The sequence below is a fragment of the Achroia grisella genome, unplaced genomic scaffold (assembly GCF_030625045.1).
Source record: "Achroia grisella isolate CSIRO2021 unplaced genomic scaffold, CSIRO_AGI_Agris_v1 utg4740, whole genome shotgun sequence".
Classification (NCBI taxonomy): domain Eukaryota; kingdom Metazoa; phylum Arthropoda; class Insecta; order Lepidoptera; family Pyralidae; genus Achroia; species Achroia grisella.
Genome location: NW_026712879.1, coordinates 1 through 11470, shown reverse-complemented (window position 1 = coordinate 11470; position 11470 = coordinate 1). Strand labels below are relative to the sequence as shown.

The 11470-nt window shown below is 35.0% G+C and overlaps 2 pseudogenes; both read left to right on the top strand.

Annotated features, from left to right (window-relative positions):
- Window positions 1-2712: 2712 nt before the first annotated feature.
- LOC131845585 (zinc finger protein 771-like) lies at window positions 2713-5893 on the top strand (annotated as a pseudogene).
- Window positions 5894-7009: 1116 nt separating this feature from the next.
- On the top strand, window positions 7010-10231 carry LOC131845589 (transcriptional repressor CTCF-like; annotated as a pseudogene).
- The last annotated feature ends 1239 nt before the right edge of the window (window positions 10232-11470 follow it).

Genomic DNA, 11470 nt, shown 5'->3' with positions numbered 1-11470 from the left:
AACCGAACCCACAACCATCGGATAGTAAAGCGGTGCGCCAAACCACTAGACCACCGAGGCTGTCAATTATACTTTTTAATTAACAGAAAACAAAATAGTAAATATACATGATCAATTACAATTTACAATTGATCAGTTTACAATTGAATTAACTTATCCTTACTTAAGAAGTAGTGTTATATAAGTATATAGATTCGATTTAATATTTTATTTTATTTTTTACTTTTTTTTTTCGAACTATGTGAATGCTGTTAACCGTAGCTAGGCTTTACATCTTCACCGGACGATAGGGGGCGAATGCAGATGCCACTCCAAACCAAAGGAAGGACTTATGGAGCGGCTGAAAGCTAACTACCGCCTGACAGATACGACTTTAACCTGAGGGCACTGCTAGGGGTTTGAACCTCAGCTCAGGCTTCGTAATTTCGATCCCCGTTTGAATTGGACTGGCCATCGATCGGAGGGGCGACTGGGAACGTTGCTTTGGAGCGGTATGGTGTGGTTGAGGGTTTTGTAGTGGTCCAACTAATTTAGTTTATATATAACAGGAGCTACCGATGTGTCGTGTGCGAGCTGGAGTTCCACAGCGAGGAGCTGGTGGTGCGGCACCACCGCGACGACCACAGCCAGCACGGACACACCTGCCACGTGTGCCAGCGCCGGTTCCAGTCCGTAACTACCTCGGTTCTATTGTTACTCTAACACTTTCCATGTGGACGACCCACCAGATGGAGACATCGCCCGTATATATGAACAGCACTACACGATGCCACGTGTGCCAGCGGCGGTTCCAGTCAATACCTACAATCATATTCATGAATCAAATGTTTGCACCCTGCAAGAAATCGAACCCGCGACTATCGGATTAAATACAAATGTGACAAAAATATAGTGGTTTTTTTATTTATACTACGTAGATGACAATCTACGTATGAAAGTTTTTTTTATACCACGTTGGTGGCAAACTAGCTTACGGCCAATCTGATGATAAACGGTTACCTTAGTCTATGGGTGCCTGAAACTCCAGGGGTTTCACGTGCGCGTTGCAGACTTTTAAGAAACCTTAATATATACCTATACCCTTCGTGATAACCCCATGATGTTGTCTCTCGAGAAACCTCGGCAGGTAGTTCGTTCTTCAACCTTAGTGTACGCAGGAGGAAGCTCGTCTGAAACCACTACTTATTATATTTCTTAAATGAAGAGTACATTATTATTACCATGTTATCATCCTCGGTTCCATGTACAGATGGAATGGTGCGCCATCACGCCATCACGCCATTACGCCATCATCATCCAAATACCTATCTGTTCACAGAACGAAGAAACTGTATCAGTTACATCGGCGTAACAGTCACAAGGCTCGTAAAAAGTGCCCCATTTGTAAGAAGGTGTGTTAGGACCCAACGCAGACCTGAAGAAACATATGCTGTGAAAATTTATCTGACAATTGCTAATAATATATACATATAAATAATATTGGAGTGTCTGTTTGTAATATTGAAATAATCAGTTTTTCCCACATGCATATTAATATAAATACCCTACATACACCAAAATAACATTTTAAAATTTTTTTGTCTGTCTGTCTGTTTGTTCCGGCTAATCTCTGAAATGGCTGGACCGATTTTGACGGGACTTTTATTGGCATCAATCTGATGTAATAAGGCCGAGACTTCGTCCGCGTGGAATTTAACTTTATTTTTCTAAAATAAAAGTAGCCTAAGCCAAAAAAAGTCGAGCCATTTCAGAGATTAGCTGTAACAAACAGACAGACAAAAATTGTAAAAAAATGTTATATTAGTGTATGTACCGTATTTATATTCGTATGCACATTCCAATTTTATTTATATGTATAGATGTATATGCAATTAAATACATTTTTTGTTATGTTATTCACATACCAAAAAATGTATTTAATTGCAATTTAGAATACATAGGAAACTTCGAGAAAAATACTCGTCAAAAATAATTTAGCTTTTTGACTCTACTCTGAAAGGTAAGCGAATAAGGATTATTTCTATTACAGTATCCACACGTCGGTAGTGTTCGAATGTAATATATGCAACAAGAAATACAGAAGCGAGTCGGGGATTCGATTCCATAGACGGACGGCGCACCGCGAACAGGCAAGTGTTAGAGTTAAAGATCTTAAAAATGAATCTTCGGTTGTGTTGTCAAGGGTTTATTTTAAGTAAAAAAAACCGAAAACTAACCACTTCGTTCACATTTCAAAATCAAGTCCCCAGTTTAAAGGAGTGGCGTTCTTTCTATAGACATCCATTGAGTAGTTTATCAACTGATTTCGTCTACTAAGTGAAGTTAATTTAATATTCTTATAAAGTTTTATAAATATCTACATTATACAGGGTGTTCCAGAACTCAACATCAAGCAGAAACGGGGTAACAGTATTGATTGTAACCATCACGTGAAAAATCAGAAACAAATTTATCCCATGCAATTTGAAAATTATGGGCATTTAAGAAAAACCTAGAAATTTGGTCAAAATGTAACCATTTTTCGGTTGTTGTGGTTAATTTTTATTGTTTCGTTCATTTAAACTTTGGAACCGTAACCCTAAATAATATTTCTAGAACCACAATAAAAAATAATAACATAATTGCCCTAAGTTTTTCTAGAATTAACCTGTATATTTATATCAGTTGTCTAGTACCCATAAAGATGCTCTATTGCTTAACTTGGTACTACACATGGCATTAAAAAAAAAATATTGTTTTTTTTCTATTTCAAAAGAAGAAGACGCATACTGCGCGGAGTGTGATGTACAGTTTAAGGCTGAATATATATAGGATGCATCTACGCACTAGTCTCAAACATAACACCGACGAAGACCTCAAGTAAGGCCGACAATTACTTATAAGAATAAGAACAACTGACAACCTAGGTGGACTAGCGGTTTAACACACCGCTTTACATCCGGTGGTAGCGGGTTCGATTCGCATTCATTACTTTTTTAGTTCAAGTTCTTACTGTGCATACGTTTTTTATTTAAAGTGTTCTTAGTTTAGTTTAATTTTAATGAGACGTACATACATATTTCGTTTATAATATATGTAGTTTGTTTCTTAATATTCGATACAAACCTCCTTCAGCAAGTAAAGTTAAATAATTTATAAGTAACGCGTTATAAGTGTTAGAATTCACATCATTATTGTAGAAAATATCCGATATTTTAAAGATATGTTAAAAGAAGGTAGTTTGTTTTTAGTACTAATGAAGTACCCAATGTAAAGATTATTACGAATATTGTAAATAGCGCCATCTAGTATTTATAGACCAACCTACTATACTGACTTTGGTCTATAAATACGGAGGTCAATAGTTCAATAATCCTCTTTCGTTGCGTGAGCCGCGGCATTCAGTCGACGAGCGCAGAGCGTACCAGTTGTGTTTTGGATACTAAAGTGAATTGTATTAGAAATGGGTTTATCCCGGTCTTAGTTGGGCCTGGGGGGAAGCTGCAAGTAGTGAAGGTGAGTGTTAATGCGTTCTAAAAGGGCCTTTTAAACCTACACCCGTGTCACTAGTCACAGGCGCTGCTTGGGGTTTTCCTTGCGGTAGCCGGCTTCAAAGCCTCAGTCGTCCGCATAAATAGTTATAAGGAGTAACTTAGGCTACGTTCGCACGTATCTACGCTAAATTCCAAAAAATGTCCCGTCAAAATCGGTCCAGCCATTTAAGAGATTAGTTGGAACAAACAAACAGACAGACAAAAATTGTAAAAAAATATTTATATTCATATGCATGTAGTAAAAAACAGTTACTTCAATATTACAAACAGACACTCCAATTTTATTTTATATATAGGTTGTATTTATGTTTTGTTTGCAGACACAAATGTCCCCACTGTGACAAAGATGCAAGTTGCTTCTCTACTCAAACATCACATAGAGTCGGTACACACGAAGGAAATGATCTACTCATGCCAACTGTGCGACCAAGTAAGACCACTAATATCCTTCAATAATAAACTTACCAACTAAATTCGATAGCCTAAGAGGTCCCAATCCAGGTCTGCTTTGGATGTCAATGTCTGAATATGTATTTTAAAATTAATCAACGGTTTGGTCAATTTGAATTGTAACTTAGTATTCTAAACTCCTTAATGAACTTATCAACTTTTTTTAACTAAAACGGTTTTTCTATGTATCGATATTAAAACCTTCAAGAAAAGAGCTTATTCCTTCTTAAAAGGTCGATCGGCTCATATGCGCTAGTAATCACTTACCATCAGGTGTACCGGAAACTGGCGCCTATAGGGGGAAAAGGGATTATTATAACGTGGCCTGATGACACCATTGCTAGCAATGTACCATGTCAGGTTGACCACACGGTTCCCCTGGAAACCACCGTGATAGAATCTGGTGAATTTGTCACTATGGTTTCCACATGGCGTTTGAAAAGCCCTACGCTGTAGTCTCCCGAAAAAACCTCGGCAGGTAAATTTCCACGATAAGTCTTATTGTGTAATTTTACTGTCTATTTGTACTCTACAACCGATACACAGCTTACAAAGAAACCTGCTTGGCTGTTGAAATACACTGAGGTACACAGTTGAATTCGTACAAAGTTTTATTTGACTTTGTGACCTATTTCAGTCGTCAAGTAGCTTACTTTGTAAGTTACATCTGGTACATCTTCAGTAACTGTATATCGTTGCAGGCGTTCAGTACGTCGCGGCGACTGCGTGTTCACGTCCGGTTGAAGCACGAAGGCAAGTGCAGGCCAAAGAACAAAATTTGCGACATCTGTTCTAAGGCGTTTGAAGTAAGTTTTCTTTTGTGTTTCTTAATGTATGTTATTAAATTTATAAATGTTCGAGGTTCATGAGTATGTCAACACAAACACAGTAGCCGAAGAGATAAAACACCACTACTTCAAGTACAAGACACGGCTAGTACACCATCCTAATGTGCTGGCCAACCAACTGATAGTCCCTGACAACATACGTCGGCTTAAAAGGCGTAGGCTACTGAGAACCAGATGACTAATCGGACCACCAAAGAAGGCGATGATTCTGCTGGAATCACTCTCTACCAGATGTAACACCTACACCACATCTGTTCATAGTCTCCGACTGATTGCAGGATAGACTCAGGAAAGTTTGTTAGTATGGATGGATGTTTGTTACTCTTTCATGCATAAAGTACTAGGCGATTTTGATGAAACTTTACAGTAGTTTAGTTTATAGGTCAGAAAAAAACATAGGCAATTTAACAAGAAATTTTGTAAATTAGGCGAAATATAATGTATAATGTGTATAAATGTCAAGAATGCAATGCAAACGAAATTGCGGGGGTCAGTTAGTATACTAACAGCTAATATATCTTACTCGATGTATACCTACAGATTATGACTTGTTGCTGTACCATTTTGTTTTTACTTTCATTTATCTTGAGATCAGTCGCATAAACTATAAACAGACGAGGTGTAGAGTGCCAGTCCCAGCACATTAGATGGGACGTATGCTTGTTTGCATATTGTTATTTTTACACCATTTTAGACCATTTATGGTGATAGTAGTATAAAAAAAACAAATTAGCCCCTCTTTCATTACATCAATTCACAAAAATGGTAATTTATTTTTTTCTGTTGTAAAGGGCACCTAAGTGCATTGTCATAAAGTTGATAATGGTCTGTTTCTAGACGAAGTCCGGGCTGCAGCAGCACATGAACGCGCACACGGGCGCGCGTCCGTTCTCGTGCTCGGAGTGCGCGGCCACGTTCGCGCAGTCGGGCGCTCTCTACACGCACCGCAAGCTGCTGCACGACAGGCACAAGCGACGGAAACCGGTGCAGACCCGGACAGACCAGTAAACACGAGTTTACCGATGTAATCTATGTAAAAAGATGTGAAGCTGTAAAGGCCAGATGCCAGCTCCATTAGAATAGTTCGAAAAAATAAAAATGGAAGACAGTAAATTTAAATGTTTTTATTATTTTTACTACCTTTACTATTTTTTTGATATTGACATCAAAATTTGTCGAAATAGACGACACCTCTTTATAGTATTATGTTCCCTGTACACATATACCCACTCAAATGACAAGTGATGTGATTGATTTAATATGTTAAATTCAATAAAACAATATAAGTACTTATTTATAATATTTCCTAAAATTAGATTATTATAATTTTCAACAAAGTTGCGAGAATATAATAAAAAAATCACGATATTCAATTTTGCTTTACTTACTGTTACTTTTCTGCTGTTTTACTTTTTGAATCAGCGCGCTGCCTACTGGCTGGAGCCGTGCAGCGGTCACTTCGAATTTGATTAAAAACATAAAAATATTTGTTATGCACAAACGTGCATTATAAGCTTTTATATATAAAAAACCGGTGAAATTAGATCCAATTTACGAGCAAGTGTGTTGAAAAATAAATATATCAGATGGTTATAATTTGTACCTTGAACTAAATACATGTGGATTTGTAGATGGCGCCAATTCTTTTTTTTTTATTTTGCAAGAGGCTAGTGCGACGCCAATTTTAACAGCTGAGTTTAATACACAGATTATATATAACAAAATTATTGAATGTATTATGTGGTTCAGCAATACAAATCTATCAGTCAAGCTGTCAATCGACAAGTTACAGGAATTCAGATTATTTCCGAAAATAAAAATTGCTCTGTGACTGCAATTTTCGAAAAATATATAGAGAATTTTTGTTTATTTAGAATTTCATATTAGTAATATTGAATAATTCAATTCTTATTTGAGAAACGGCAAATAACTTTTATCTACAAACAATATTTTTTCTTATTTTATGAACATTATACTCTCATAAAGATATAATATTGTACATCTACCTAATTTTAAATATCAATTGCATTCTACGATATGAAATTTACACGAAATAATAAACAAATTAAAGGAAAACTCAGTTATATTTAAGCTGTATATACTGCCCTTAGCATCAAGTAAAGACTAGCTAAAAAAAAATTAAGAAACTCTGACTATTTGCAGAATTAAGGTATAGGAAATTAAATGAAGTGATAATGTATTCAGTAAAAGTGGAGTTAGATAGAAAAGACATTTGTCGCGGCTGCCTCAGTACAGACAGGCAAACAGCTTTAATAAAAAAGTATGCGGATTTATTCTTCAGCTTGTTAGGAGATCAGCAACAGTATTCAGTGAGTATATTGTCATTACTTTAAATTACATTATTATAAATTAGACTTGTGGATAAACAGAACAATAATATGTTAATAATAATAATAATCTCAGGACAATTCACACAGCACCATCTAGAGTTAAGCTAGCTAAAGCTTGTGTTATGGGTACTAGATAAGTGATACATATACATAGTTTTTATTTTGTAAATACATACATATTATACATAGAAAACACCCAGACCGATACAAACAATCATACTCATGAATATAAATGTTTATGCCGTGCGAGGAATCGAACCAGCGACCATCAGTCGTAAATTGGTGTACTAGACCGCTGGACCATCAAGGTCGTCAGTAATACTTTAGTGTTGTAATACTGAATATTTCTTTAATTGGCCTTATTTTTAAGTACATATTATTTGTATATCGCTGTATTATTCATGTAGAACATTTGAGCCACTTATGAGCAGTAAATTTTTCCTACCATCCAGTTCAGTATACAGATTAAATTGATTATTTAAAATAAAAATTGCTCTGTGATTGCAATTTTCAAGAAAAATATATAAAATTCTTGTTTATCTCAGAATGTATATTAATAATATTGAATAATTAAATTCTTATTCAGTTCAGTATACAGATTCAATTGAGAAGAACTGGCAAGAAACACGACTGAATTTCTTATTTTTTTTTAAAGACAGTTTTATTTACATTTTGTACTTGATGATATCTGTCCTTAAATGAAAGTCCGGTGCATGATCAACTGTTGCCATGCACACTCATCATTCAAGCAATCATTTTGTTAGTAATAGGCTTCGCTCAGTAAATATGTATATATTACAAACAGCACATGAATATGTACTGTCTGTAGTGTTGTTCATGTTTGTTTATTTCAGTATTATAAACCAAATCATCAATGTTTGAATTGTTCATTTGCAGATGCAAAATTATATTATGTTGGGAATGCAGAGCGCTTCTGAAAGGGATCCAGAAATTCCAGGATCGTATTCAACATGCACAGTTTATACTGCAAGAATCACTTTTTGCGCTGGTAAGTTTAAAAAAATAGAAAAAAATTAAAATCAACCTAATAGGCTATATAAATTATAGACAAAATCAGTAACATATAGACAAAAAGAAGAAAAATAATATAAACTCAGGACAATTCACATTGTGACATCAAGACCCAACTAAGTAGAGCTTGTGTTGTTATGGCTACTAGACATCTGATACAAATACTTAAATTATTTTCTTTTGTACATAGAAATCATTTGGACCAATATAATCACTTAAATTGATGAATAAATATTAGACAAATATTGGCAAGGAATAGAACCAATGACCATCAGAAGATAGGCAATGTGCTAAACTGCTAGACCATCATTCTCATGCTATATAATTTTCTTTTTATAAATACACACATTATATATCTAGAAATTATTCAAAATCACTATTGATGAATACAAATGTTGCCATTGTGTAAGGAATAAAACCTGCGACCATTAGAAGTTAGGCAGTGTGCTAAACTGTTAGACCATCATCCTCGTGCTATATTCTTTATTTGTATCATTTACCCCTGATTAATTAATTGATACTACTACAATAATTTTATTTATAGTTTTATGGTATACTAGCTGTCCCGCGCAACTTTGTCTATATTACAGTTACATGACATTTATCATGTAACTGTAATATAGACAATATGTAATAATATAGACAACGTGTAATATAGACACATAAATTGGGCGATATATAATATTTCGCCCAATTTACATAATATAAAATTATAGCCCATGTGTTATTCTACGGTGTAAGTTATGTTACTGTAAAGTTTCATCAAAATCAGTTCACTAGTTTTAGCGTGAAAGAGTAACAAACATCTCACAAACTTAGGCGTATATAATAGTAAGTCAGATAAAGTATTTAAGATTTAACAACATAAAAATGTATTAAACATGAAAGTTTAAAAAAACCATAATAATTTTGCTTTTAAATTATTTTCAGGGAAACATATCACTATCAAGTTCATCAAATTTATCAAAAATACAAAAAGATTTTCATTATGTCATTATAGATGAGGATGAACCAAAACCAATACAGGAGAACAACCTAGAAGAAGAAGTAGACAATTTAATTAAACAAGAGGTAGACGACGTTGATGATTCCTTTCAGGATTTTAAAGCTGAAGACGACCCACCGAATTCATAGACAATATAGTGCTACAGATAAAAAAAAAAAAAAAAAAAAAGAGAGTATAAAGAAACACTCTATAAAAAGGTATGAGAGTAAAGCGCGTGTGATCAAAAGTGATATAGATTTAAGTGATTCAAAAAAGTACTGGGTTAGAGTGTACTTGAATGAGACAGAAATAGAAGAATTGTTAGAAAGAGACAACATTACTAGTAGTTACAAGAAGAAGCCTTTATAAGTGTGAAGATTGCAATAAGGCATACAAGAGAGAGGTAGATTTTAAGAGGCACATTACATTTTCTCATCGGGACGTAAGTAATGGTTATTCTGGATATTTTTAATGTACATATCTATACTCTATACATATAAATAAAAATGTAGTGTCTGTTTGTAATATTGAAATAACCTTTTTTAGTACATGCATACGAATATAAATACTGTACATACACCTAAATAATTTACAATTTTTGTCTGTCTGTCTGTTTGTTCCGGCTAATCTCTGAAATGTCAGAAATCTGGCTGGACCGATTTTGACGGACTTTTTTTGTAATAAGGAGTAACTTAGGCTACATTTATTTTAGAAAAACTCTTTTTTATTTTAGGAAAATTAAATTCCACGCGTACGAAGTCGCGGAACAGCTAGTCTATAATAATAAGTCTTTATTTTATTTATTTAGTAAGTAAAGTAAATTAAATTGTTTTCCAGCAATCGGCCTCAAGTGTACAAATGTAAAGCAAAGTTCTACATCGTGGCTGTCACTGGAGCACCACTGGAGGCGCCACAACGTGCACTACCGCCGCGTACTATGCGGCTGTCCCGCAGGCCGACGGCTATAACCGCACACAACAGACGAGTGCATTCGATGGTGTATGTTTGTAATACTTGTGATGCCCGGTGCCGGTGAGTGTTATCACTAGCTGACCTTGTAAAAGTTGTTTGCTATATAAACAGGACGGCAATAACAGCACACAAGGCCCCCTCCGATCGTTCCCCCGTCCAATTCAAACGGGGATCGAAATTACGACGGCCTGAGCCGAGGCTCGAACCCCTAGCGGTGTCCTCAGACTGAAGTCTACTGAATGTTCAGCCGCTCCATAAGTCTTGTCTTTGGTTTGGAGTGCCCTATCATCCGGTGAAGCTGTAAAGGCCAGCTGCGGCCAACAGCAAAAAAAACCCGCACATAATAGACAAGTGCACACGATGCTGTATGTTTGTAATACTTGTGATGCCAGGTGCAGGCGAGTGTTTTATAATTAGCTGACTCCATTAACTGTGTTTTATATAAATAGGGGTTGATGATAAAATGCTGAAAATGTAAGGTTATATATTTTTTAATGCCACATTATAAAAATATAAAAAAATGTCCAAAAAAAGAATGTTAGGTTAGTGGACAGGACAATCTTTATCACTTAGGAGTATGAAAAATAGATAGTGTAGTGTAATGAACGTAGTGTAGTATAGTAATCTACTCTGTATTGTTTTGGCTATCTCGTAGTAAACACGTGATTAATTAGAGACTGACTTAATTCAAAATAGATAGTATGGAAGTATCTACATACGCGGTAGCGTATCAAGCCAAGTTCAAGTAACGGAACTGGCGAGCAGCACAATGTGTAATATTACACGAACCATTTGGAGCTACTTTAAAACCCCTCATAACTCAAGAACTGTTTCATATAAATTTGACTCGTATATTTAGACTTGCAAGATACGTATGTGCTTCAAATTTTATAAACAAACTGTTATTTAGATATTAGTCATTTTCATCACTGACTCAACTATAGATCAAAACTTTAACCCAGTTCCAGATGACCTAGAAAGTTCAAATTTAGCATGCAGATATGTAATTAAGTGAATACGAAGGAATATATCAGAATCTTTTATGTTGTTATAAATAAATTTCAGGACAGACCATTGAATTCGGCACCCATTTAGATCTCACTTTTTTTGTCGTTGAAGTCAACAACCAAGGCTTATATCATAATATTGAACTTGGCTCTTATTTTACATTATATTTTTGATGATTTTTTAATAATATCTAGTGCCTATACGGCTCAGTTTATCTATGACCAGAGGCTCTATGTTAATTATTCAAAGTTGTTTATTTATTTTAATAGATTAATTACTACGCCTTTTTGT